The sequence below is a fragment of the Tupaia chinensis genome, unplaced genomic scaffold (genome assembly GCF_000334495.1).
Source record: "Tupaia chinensis unplaced genomic scaffold, TupChi_1.0 Scaffold145659_1, whole genome shotgun sequence".
In the NCBI taxonomy this organism is placed as follows: domain Eukaryota; kingdom Metazoa; phylum Chordata; class Mammalia; order Scandentia; family Tupaiidae; genus Tupaia; species Tupaia belangeri.
In genome coordinates, this window is record NW_006205516.1 from 2,400,067 (window position 1) to 2,411,775 (window position 11,709).

An 11,709-nucleotide genomic window follows, 5' to 3' on the forward strand; every position below is an offset into this window, starting at 1 on the left:
GAAATACGTCTAAAATTTAATTTAGTTAGACAGCTGGAGTGTCAGTTTCTTGAACGATTAATCTAGTTCTGCACCCCTAGGAAAGAAAAGAAATTGTTTCTGTGAGAGTTTCTATTAGTGTCTTACTGTAGAACATTCTCACACTTCACCGACCTCTTCACCTTTGCCAAGCCTTTCAGATGATGTCATCGGAACTTCATAGGAGGTTGAATGTAGGAGTTAAAGTGCTGTCTCCATTGAGTGTGTTATGTTGCAGGCTCCTTAGAGACCATTTGGCAAAACCTCAGTTCATTACTTGCCCACAGCATGATGTCATTAGGGAAAACCATATCTGTGACTTAAGTGCTTCCAGGGCTTTGGAAGAAAGTGTCAAGTGAGATGACAAGTCTTGTCTGTCTATGAGGTGCTTCTGATTATTCTCCATAGGAATTTGGACAGCCTTTGGCCAACTACCAGGCTTTATTGTTTCTGAGCATGCTAGATTTTTTGGGCAACTTAACCCATTTGTGGGTTTTAATCGTCTTTGACATTTTTGAAGCCACCTGTTCTTTTTACTTTTATTCAAATACAGTTTTTATGAGGAAAAAAGGAATTTTATTGTAGTCTGTTGAAATGGCCCTAGAGAAATGAATGTATAATTGAACACAGTCCAACAGTTGGTACTATTTCAACGTTCAATGTGAAATATCATGAGAAATTTGCAATAGGCCTCTCTCATATGTGCATATGGTTACATCAGATAAGGGATATTGTATTTAAGAAAAATACTTAGGCATTTCATTTTTATTTGGTGAGGTTTTATTTTTTTCTTTTACTATAGGGCACATGTACTCGCCAGAAAGACACAGAGAGACAGAGAGACAGAAAGCAAGAAATCACCCCCCAGGGGGGATGGCCACGCCACAATCCCTTCTCCTCCACTCTCCTCTTGGGATCTTGCACATGCACATGCACCCAGTGTGAGTTTAAGCCACTAGGTCCGGGACTCGAATCGTACATGAGAGTCCAGTGACATAGCCATTACGCCAACTGCTGGTTCCCCTAGGCATTTCATTTTATAAGTAAAATCCATTTTCAAAATGCAGTAAAATATTAGGTTGTTGGAAAGACTATGATGCATTTTTGGATAGAAAAACATGTCATGACCTTTCTGATGACTCAATATGTGGGATGGAGGCTAAAAAAACAGGAAAGAACAGAGAATATTGCTACTACTGTGAAGAGTACTGGAGGGAATTAGGGAATCTAGATTCTGCTTCTCAGTCTCCTACTAAGTCCCTGTGTAGCCATGTCTACTCATTTAACCTGTTGGGATATTCAATTTTATTTGTACAAAGAAAGTATTGCACACACTGAATCCTAAGAGCTCTTCCAGTTATAAATGTCTGTGTTTCAGTAATTACATACAGAAAATATATAGAGAAAATTTTTTGTCAGATTTGGGTGACCAGAAATGTTAAAGATTAGTGCAAAAGAGGAATGGAGTTGTCTATCTTTATGATTTTGTAAAAATTACCTTGGAGGGGTGATTTATGTTGTTAAGTGTTGATAGTTACAAGATCCTGTGCCTAGAGCCAATACAAGTTTTCAGTTCACATCTAACTCTTTACTTTCATTTTCTCATCTAAAAGGGAAAGAAAACGTAAAACAAACATCCAACTATTTAACCAATTCTACAATTTTCAGTTTTTTTGTTCGACATAACAACACTTGAGACCAGGTGTTAATCATATCTCCATTTAAATAGATGAGCTGAAGAACCAGAATTTCAGAGAAGTGACTTATGGTCAAGTATCCAGTAAGCGATGGAGCTGAATCTTCATCCATGTCTCCTGTCTCTAGGACCCTTTTTTATTGAGAGTGTTTTGCTATAAGGCACATGAACTTGCTAGAAAGACAGAGAGAGACGGAAAGACAGAAAGTGAGAAATTACCCCCTGGGGGGAATGGCCACGCTGCAATCCCTGATGGCCACGCTGCAATCCCTTCTCCTCTATTATCCTCCCGGGATCTTGGGCATGTGTGCACATGTGCCTGGAATGAGTTTAAGCCACTGGGTTGGGGATTCAAACCGCAGTCGACTACATGGGAGTCTAGCGACATAGCCATTATGCCAACTGCTGGTCCCTGACCAATTCCCTTTTATGCCTATGTTTGGAATTATAATATTTATTTTATTAACCAATTGTTTTGCACAAGGTATTATAAAAGTATTCGTTTTATTTTGTTTGAGAGACTTCTGCTATAGGGCATGTGCACTCACTGGAGAGACAGAAAGCGAGAAATCACCCCCCAGGAGGATGGCCACGCTGCAATCCCTTCTCCATTCTCCTCTTGGGATTTTGGGCATGTATACACATGCGCCCGGCATGAATTTTAAGCTGCTGGGTCCAGGACTTAATCCACTATAATCCACTACATGGGAGTCCAGCTACATAACAATTACACCATCTGCTGGTTCCAAGTGTCTTTATTTGTTAACTCAATGTTTTCCTTTTTTTTCCAGATAAGTAAACTAAGGCACAGAAAATTGACGTATCTTGGTTACAGTTAAACACCTCTTATGAGGTAGAGCTGAGATCAGATTCCATGTATGTTAGACATACTCTTAGCCAGTATGCCTTTAATTATTACTATGTTAGCCTACTTCTTTAGCTAAATGAACCTTTTTCAAAGTTATTTCAATAAGTATGTGATAGCAAAGGCCCTAGAAGGAGGAGTTAAGGCAAAGTTAGGCTAAGGTGAACTATTCTGATCTTCAATTTGCAAAGCTGTAGCCTCGGCCCTGACCCAACCCTTACAGTGTGGTTCTAAAAATAAAAATGTTCTATTCTAATTGGGACTATACTTCTATCAGATGGCTTTACTTTTCCCTTCTCTCAAGTGTCTGTTCAAATATCACCTCCTCAGAGAGGCATTCCACCAACACTTTAACCAAAATGGCACTCCAGTTTTCTGTCTTATTCTGCCTTCTTTTTTCTCCCTAGCACTTGCTACCACCGGAGAGACTAAATATTTGCTAGCTCAGTTTGTTTTTTTTTTTTAAAGAGATTTTTGCTATAGGGCGCATGTGCTCGCCAGAAAGAGAGATGGACAGACAGAAAGCGAGAAATCACCCCCCGGGGGGGGGGTGGCCACACTGCAATCCTTCCTCCTCCATTCTCCTCTCGGGATCTTGGGCACGCACTCACATGCACCCAGCATGAGTTGAAGCCACCGGGTCCAGAAATCAAATTGCGATCAACTACATGGGAGTTCAGCGACATAGTCATTATGCCATCTGCTGGTCCTGCTAGGTCATTTTTTTATTTGTCTCTTGCCACTAAAATATAAGCTATATATATATGATAGAATGACTTTATTTTCTGGTTTACTTAATGTTATATTAACAGTTCCCAAAGCAGTGCCAGGCACATAGTATCTACTCAGTAAATGACAGTGAGGACAGTGCTGACTACTTATGCTTGAAGAGTTAGAATTTAGGTGCGAGCATGAACAAGAGCTATTAGAAATTTTGGCCCAAATTAGGAAACCAAAAGGTAGGGTGGGGTGTGTGGTTAGGAAAATCGAGATTTTTTTTTTTGGAGGGTTTTTTTTTTTTTTTTTTTTTTTTTTTGCTATACGGCACATGTGCTCACCAGACAGACAGAAACAGACAGAGAGACAGAATGTGAGAAATCACCCCCCAGGGGGAATGGCCATACTCTTCTCCTCCATTCTCCTCTTGCGATCTTGGGCACGCACGCACATGCGCCCGGCATGAGTTTAAGCCACCCAGTCTGGGACTCGAACCACAGTCAGCTACATGGGAGTCCAGCAACATAGCCATTATGCTAACTGCTGGTCCCGGAAAATCAAGATTTCTTGAAAGGACTTGTAAATGGGAGGAATGTGCTCAGTCAGTAATATTCTTTTCAGTGATCAAATAGTTTAATTGAACTCTCATAATTCCAATACATGACAAATTTTTTTTTGCTTCAGTTTTGAAATAAATGGATCTTCGTACAGTTCAGTTTGTTTTAAAATTTATTTTTAAAATTTTATTTTCTTAACTGTTTATATTCAATCACTGTATATTTTTACAGCATCCAAAATAGATGTTCCCATCTTGAATATATTGTGTATTAGTCCAGTCAAAGATATTGCCATATACATTATCATCACCAGATAATTTCCCATTTTTGTGTTTATTAAATGATTTTCCTATTTCTTGTCTTTTTCCCCTTGATTCCCTGCCTCGCCCCCCCATTGTCCACCCTCCTCCTGCACTATCTCTGCTATCTATAGTTGCTCTCCATGCTTTTATATCTTCCAATCTTTCAGTTTCAGTTATAGAGTGCCAACATTCAATATATATAAAGGGGGATACAATGTTTATCTTTTCATACTCTGGCTTGCTTCACTCAATAAGTCTTCCATATTCATCCATTTTCTATCAAATGCCAGGATCTGATTATTTTTTTTATGGCTGAGTAGTATTCTGTAGTATATATATGCCATACTTTTTCAATACACTCATCTGTTCTAGGATTTGGGGGTTGAATTCATGTTTTAGCAATTGTGAGTAATGTGGCAATAAACATGGATATGCAAATACTTTTCCAACTAAGTGTATTCCCATCATTTGGGTAGCTACCCAAGAGGAGAATTACTGGATCATATGATAGTCCTAATTGTAGATTTTTGAGGAACCTCTATATTGTTCTCTACAGTAGTTGCACTAATTTACATTCCCATCAACAGTGTAGGTGAGATCTCTTTTCACTGCAGCCTCACTAGCACTTATCATTCTTTATTTTTTAAATCTTAACCATTCTGACTGGGGTTAGATAATATCACACTGTGGTTTAGATTTGCATTTCCCTTATGATAAGGGGTATTAAACATTTTTTCATATGCTTTTTTTGGTTGTCTGTCTTCCTTGGAGAGTTGTCTGTTCAACTTGTTTTCTCATTTTTTTCAAGGTAAGCTGCATTAATTCCTTGCAAAGGAACCAGATTAATCTAATAATCAACAATGAAGGGTGGACTCTCAGAAGTCATCTTCAGGGAGGCTGCTGGATTTAAATTGCCCGTCCTTTGATTAAATTAAATCTGTTAAATTTTGTTTGATCTAAATTTGTTTTTAAAAGCTTGGTGTCAGAAGCAGGATCCAAAGCAAATCTCCTGTGACCCCAGAAACACCAGGTGTGGTACCCATGGAGCCGATTATGCTCACTTCTCTCTTGTTTCTGACTGGAGGTCATAGTAGAGGAGACATTTTGTCACAGAATGAACAGAAGCCACTGTCGAGACACAAGAAATGTGAGAAACCAAGAAAATATCTTTCCCCTAAGTGAGAATAACAATCCTTCATCATTCACAGACAGTACAGTGGAACTTGTGGAAATGTCTGATAGAGAATTCAGAATATTAATAGTGACAAAACTAAATGAGATGCAAGAGCAGAGAGACCAAGAACTCCAGAAGTTGTAGGAGAAAAGAGAAAATGAGTTCCAGGAGGTGAGGAAGTTCTTGCATGATCTGAAAGAGGAAATAAATACCATAAAAAGAATCAAATAGAGCTGTTAGAGATGAAGGCTACAATACAGGAAATCAAAACCTCCTTCAAAAATATTAAAAGCAGATTAGCCCATGCAGAGGATTGAATTTCGGATATTGAAGGCAAAAACTCTGACCCAGAGGGGAAAAAAAACTGAGAAAATAACCCCAAAAATGAGAATACTATAAAAGAAATACCAGATAACATTAAGCACCCAAACATCCAGATAATCGGTATCCCAGAAGATGAAGAAAGTAGTAAGGGCATTGATAATCTATTCCATGAAATTCTGGAAGGAAACTTTCCAAATCTAGAGAGGCATTCAAATATCCAGACCCAAGAAATACAAAGGACCCTAAATAAGATCAACACAAGATCTCCAAGGCACGTCATAGCCAGATTGGTCAAATCCACAGAGACAAGATACTAAAATTGGCAAGAGAGAAATGTCAGCTTACTTATAAAGGTTATCCCATTAGGGTAACATCAGACCTCTCATCAGAAACAAAGCAAGCAGCGTCAGCAGGTGGCATGGTGGTTAAGGCGCTGGACACTCTAACATGGTCGACCACAGTTTGAGTCTCAGACCTGGTGGCTTGCTTTCTCAGTTTCCTTCTCTTTGTATGTCTGTCTTTCTCTGGTCAAATGAAAATGATTGAATTAATAAATAAAACAAAATAAATAATTATCTAAAAAATAAAAGAAACAACACGAGCAAGGAAAGAATGGGAAAAGATATTCAAAGTGTTAAGTGAAAAAGTTTCAACCAAGAATACTATGCCTGGCAAGATTATCCTTCATATGGGAAGAAAAGTAAAAACATTCTCAGATAAACGAAACCTGAAATAATTTACCAACACCAGACCAGTTCTTCAAGAAGTTCTGAAAGGGGACTAGCAGTTAGTCTAATGGCTATGTCGCTGGACTCCCATGTAGTTGACTGTGGTTCAAGTCCGGTCTCGGTGACTTAAACTCACGCCGGGCGCATGTGTGTGCATGCCCAAGATCCTGAGAGGAGAATGTAGAAGGGATTGTGGCGTGGCTATCCTCCCTGGGGGGTGGGGTGATTTCTCGCTTTCTGTCTCTCTCTCTCTCTGTCTTTCTGGCAAGTGCACGTGCCCTATAGCAACCCCCCCCCCCCAGACTTAATGCTAGGGACAAGAAATATCAATAATAACAATGAACGTTAACTTCCAGGATTTAAATGGAAAGATCAGACAACAGTAACACTGCAGACTTAACAGAAAAAGTGATTAACTACACAAGACTGAAGTGATGAAATAGGATTTTATGACTTCTGAGTAAAACATTACTGTCTTTTTCTTTACTGTGTTTTGTTTTCCCAATTTAAGGATTTTGCTTTCTTTTGAGCTGTTGATAGTTTCAGCAATTTGTTAAAATGTTTTTTCTTCTTGTTTGTTTCTTTAAATGGAAACATTAACTTTTCTTCCTTCCTGACCCCTCTGGAATTGGAAAATATTTGGGGGTATTCTTATTTTGTGGGAGAATGTTATTTGCATAAGTTCAATAATCAGAAATTGGAAATACTCATTAATGGACTGGACTTTGACTGGAATGTCATATCTGAAGGTTAAACCAGAAAACTATGAAACTAAAGTAGATCTCAAGTAAGCCAACAGAAACTCTTGGAAAGATGGCCTGGCACCATGAACAGTTCTGCCTGGCAGACAAGATTAGAGAAGTTATATGAAAGAATTTGTACCATAAAATAACCTGGACTTTTCCAATCCAGCATTGTAGTCAGTGAAGGTTGCAAAAGAGCAACTACACCAGAGGATTATCTTGAGGAAGACTTTGAAGGAAGAAAGAGAGACTGATCTTGGCTAGCAGATGGTATATCACAGAATACTTGGTAGGCAGGGCTGAATTGAGAATGTTCATGGGTGAATTGTGTCTTGGGCATTTGCTTTTCAACAGTTTGAGTAGTTGACATGTAGATATTTTCTCAAAAATATTTTAGACCATACCGTCTCTGTTATTATAGAGTCACAAACAAAATTATAACATATTTTGAACATTATCTTTAAAATTCAGTTTCTTGAAAGTTGTTTATTAACTTTCAAGAACTATGAAGTATGAGCAAAATTTTTTTGAAATGTAAAGCAAATGTTTGTGAGGAAAATGTGAAACTAAATAAAAGGATAAAAATAAATGCAAAAAATGAAGCAGGCATGATTACAACAGACATAAAAGATCATCAGAGAATACTACGAGTAAGTATATGTCTACATTTCAGTTTGAACCATAGATCTTGGAATGTTCAAGCTTGACTAGATCTTTAGAGTTCATCAGTTTACCTATATCATAAGGAGAGCAAGATTTGGAGATGCGGAAGTAACTATACCAAGATCAAACATGGTCACTTAGGAACCTATGAAATTAACCAAATGGTGTCACAAATATTTTCAAGAAAAAAAATCAATAAAATGTCAGGAGTATTCTACTTATATGGACACATCTGGAGGACTTTTACAAATGACTGATGCCTGGGTCCCACTTCCAGAGATACCAATTAAATTGTGATTCTGATATGCAGTCTGGGTTAAGAATTAGCAGCTTGGAAGTTAAGAGTGTGGATTTGGAAGTAGACCAAGTTGCATCCAAATTTCATCTTTCAGGCCAGCAGATGGCATGGAGGTAAAGGTGGCTGGATCCCACATGACTAAATATGAGGTTTGAGTCCTGGACCCAGAGGCTTGAAAAACATGCTGGGCACATGTGCATGCATGTCCAAAATCCCTAGAGAATGGAGAAGGGATTGTAGTCTGGTCATCCCTGAGGGGGTTATTTTTCACTCTCTTTCTCTGTCTCTATCTGGAAAGCATACACATCCTATAACTTAAATGCACACATACATATGTACATATAAATCTCATCTCGTTCTCTTACTAGCTGCTATGATATTGGGTAAGTTAGTCTTTCTGAGCCTCAACTTCTCCATCTGTAGAAATAGATACTAACCTCATAGGATTTTTAGGGATTAAATGAGATGAAGTCCATAAAGCACATATCAGGGTGCCTGAACCACAATAAGCATCTGATAAATGATAAAAACTAGTATCATCATTGTTATTACTGTCATAACAAATAATAATTATTATTACAAAACTAAATAATGATTTATTTCCTCTGTATTAAGAAAATGGCTACTTTTAGGTTGTATAAGAATTAGCCATATGGTATAATGTGAAGCTATGGGACTATCTTGGTGCAGTTATGAAGAGAGTGACCTAGTTAAAATGGATAAAAACTGACTGCAAGGTGAGACTGAAATGTTCAAAATAGGCATGCTATATAGTTATAGAAACCACAATTTTGAGTTCTTTTGGAAACATATTGATAATTGCTTCCAGTGTTATATTCCACGTCAGAGATCAATGTCTGGATTGTCTCTGGACAGGGTTGGGGTTAGCTAACACAGCCAGAACAAGGCTACAGAGAAGCATCTGGATTCTACGAGCCCAGTGCATGCTCAAAGGTAGCTGCAGGGTAAGGGAACAGTTGCATCACAGAGGTAGGTAGGTAGGTAAGATCACATAGAATGTCATAGGGGAGATTTACAAACCCCTGTGTTTTCTCTTTACTCTCTTAAATGTGAAAAAGAAAAGGAAAAATCACTATAATAACAACAGAGAAGTGTTTTACATTATAAAAAAGAAGCCACTTGACCATCAATAACACAAATATTCTAACCATGGGAAGCCTGGTTCACTGCTGGAGTAAGAAGGCATTGAGATTGGATTTTGACTTCAGACTCAAGCAAGAGCTAGTATAAATGTGGAGGAAAACATTATCGAGTGAAGAAATGATTCAAAGTTCAAAAAGTGTGTTTCAACTGGAGGTAATCATCTTCAATGTGGAAAGATTGGCAACAAAGTCTTACTGGTAGTAACAATATCATACTTATTTGAGTCTGACAAAGAATGCATTCACCAAATTAGAAAAAGTTGGGGTTGACTAATGAAGAGTGAGGAGAAACACAGGATGTCTACAGACATATTTATTTAGGGCACTCTTCAAAAACTAGTCTTTTATATGCATCAAATATTTTTTATATAAATTTCAATTAACTTCTGGTTGTGTTTTTAAGAACACAATGGAGCAGAATCAAAATCTGAATGAGACAGTATATCACCCTAGTTTAGAAATAATTTCCATTAAAATGACTTGAAATTCATCGTATAAATCATGCTTATTATGATACTAGACCTCTGCCTACAGAAATATTGAAAAAATATTCTTCCTAACTTAATGGAACAAATTTCCCTAACAGCATCTCCCATAATTTCCCATAATTGTTAGTCCAAATGTACAAATGTGCACACATTGCCAGAAATAAAACTTAAATAGATGGAAGTGAGCTTACATATCTTACAGGTGGGCAATCACATATTTTTCAAATGCCTTTGTGAAAATGACACAGAAAACTTTATGGGCCTGTGTTACCGGAGATAAGGAGGTAAGCTAATTAAGACCTCTGACACTTCTTGGAGAATATTATTAAGGCATAAGAAGCTTTTAACTGGGGTTAGCTGCACTTTTTTTTTTTTTAAATAATCATTTATTTTCCATGTTCAGGTAATACATTCTTTCATTTTTTAAAAATGATGCTTCCTTGATCCTAGTTATAAATGAGATGTGACAAGTAGTCTTTTTGTGCCAAGTACAATAAAGAAGTTGGAAAAAATTGACAACTTTCCTTTTTTAAAATTATTTTGTTTAACTTCATTCATTCATTCATTCATTTATTTATTTCAATTTGACCAGAGAGGTATGGAGAGAGAGAGAGAAAGCAAGCCTCCAGATCCAGGACACAAACCACAGTCGGCCACGTGGAAGTCCAGCACCCTGAACCACCAAGCCACCTGCCGGCCCCTGCTTTTCTTTAGTGAACAATTCTAGTTTTGCATTAGTGGTTTATGTTAAACACAGCCTCAAATGGCTTTGATATTGTTAATTGTTAGCAACATCCTATGAGACCTTTAGCCTCTTTGCTGATTTGAATGTTTCAGTTATAAATCACTTCATGGGGTCAGCAGGTGGCATAGTGGTTAAGGTGCTGGACTCCCATGTGGTCAACCGCTGTTCAAGTTCTGGACCCAGCAGCTTAAAAACTCATGCTGGGCAAGTGTGTGTGCATGCCCAAAATCCCAAGAGGAGACTAGAGAAGAAGGGATTGTGGTGTAGCTATCCCCCACGTGGGGTGATTTCTCTCTGTCTTGAGAAGTGCATGTGCCCTATACCAAAAATCTCTCTCTCAAAAAGAAAATCACTTTTTTACTTCCATCCTTCCCCCCCTCTCTCCCCAACTTCAGTTGTAGGATAAATATCTTCCCTTATATGGTGCTGAAGGAACTTTGCAAGTTTGAGTTAATTTCAGCACACTCAGTACTATAGCTAACTCCTGTCATTTTCTAATACCCAGAAGAATACCTTGCGTAGGCGTGATCACTCTGCAGCCCACTCAGTAACACGAGTAATGATCTTTAAGTGAACCATGATCTTTAAGGGCTTGGATAATTTCGACAAGAAAATTGGAACGAGCATGCATTTCTCTAAAAAAAAGTCACTCTGATTTTCAGCTTAGTGGGACTACACAGTCTGTTAATGCAAAAATCCTCTTACAGGGCTAGAAAACCTTTTTTTTCCCATCCACCAAGCCAGGGAGGGTATGTGCTTTATGTGCTTATGTTGTGTGTGATGCTGTGTGTATGTACATATATATTTCTGGAGATTAGAACTGTAGATCAGCAGTTTTCTTTCAGATTCATCAATAAGAAATACTGGAGGGAGGAACACATGTTTTTCTACTGTTTTCAGTGCTACAAGATATTCCTAAGATGACTATTCCTGACCCCAACCAGCTTCTCATTCACTGTCAATTGGCATTAAAACTATTAATAGTGTAGAGTATTTGTCCTTCTGTATTGATTGAGCTTCTTCTCAGCATTTGACAAAGAGGAAAGCCAGGTTGATTTTTTTTTTCTTTCTATAGTGAGTCATTCCTGATATCCAAAGAGAAAACGCAGTTATAGATGTAGAAGATCTTGACTGGAGAAAGGGAGGGAGGAAGGGAGAGAGAAGAGAGAGAGAGAGAGAGAGAGAGAGAGGGAGGGAGGGAGAGAGAGAGAGAGAGAGAGAGAGAGCG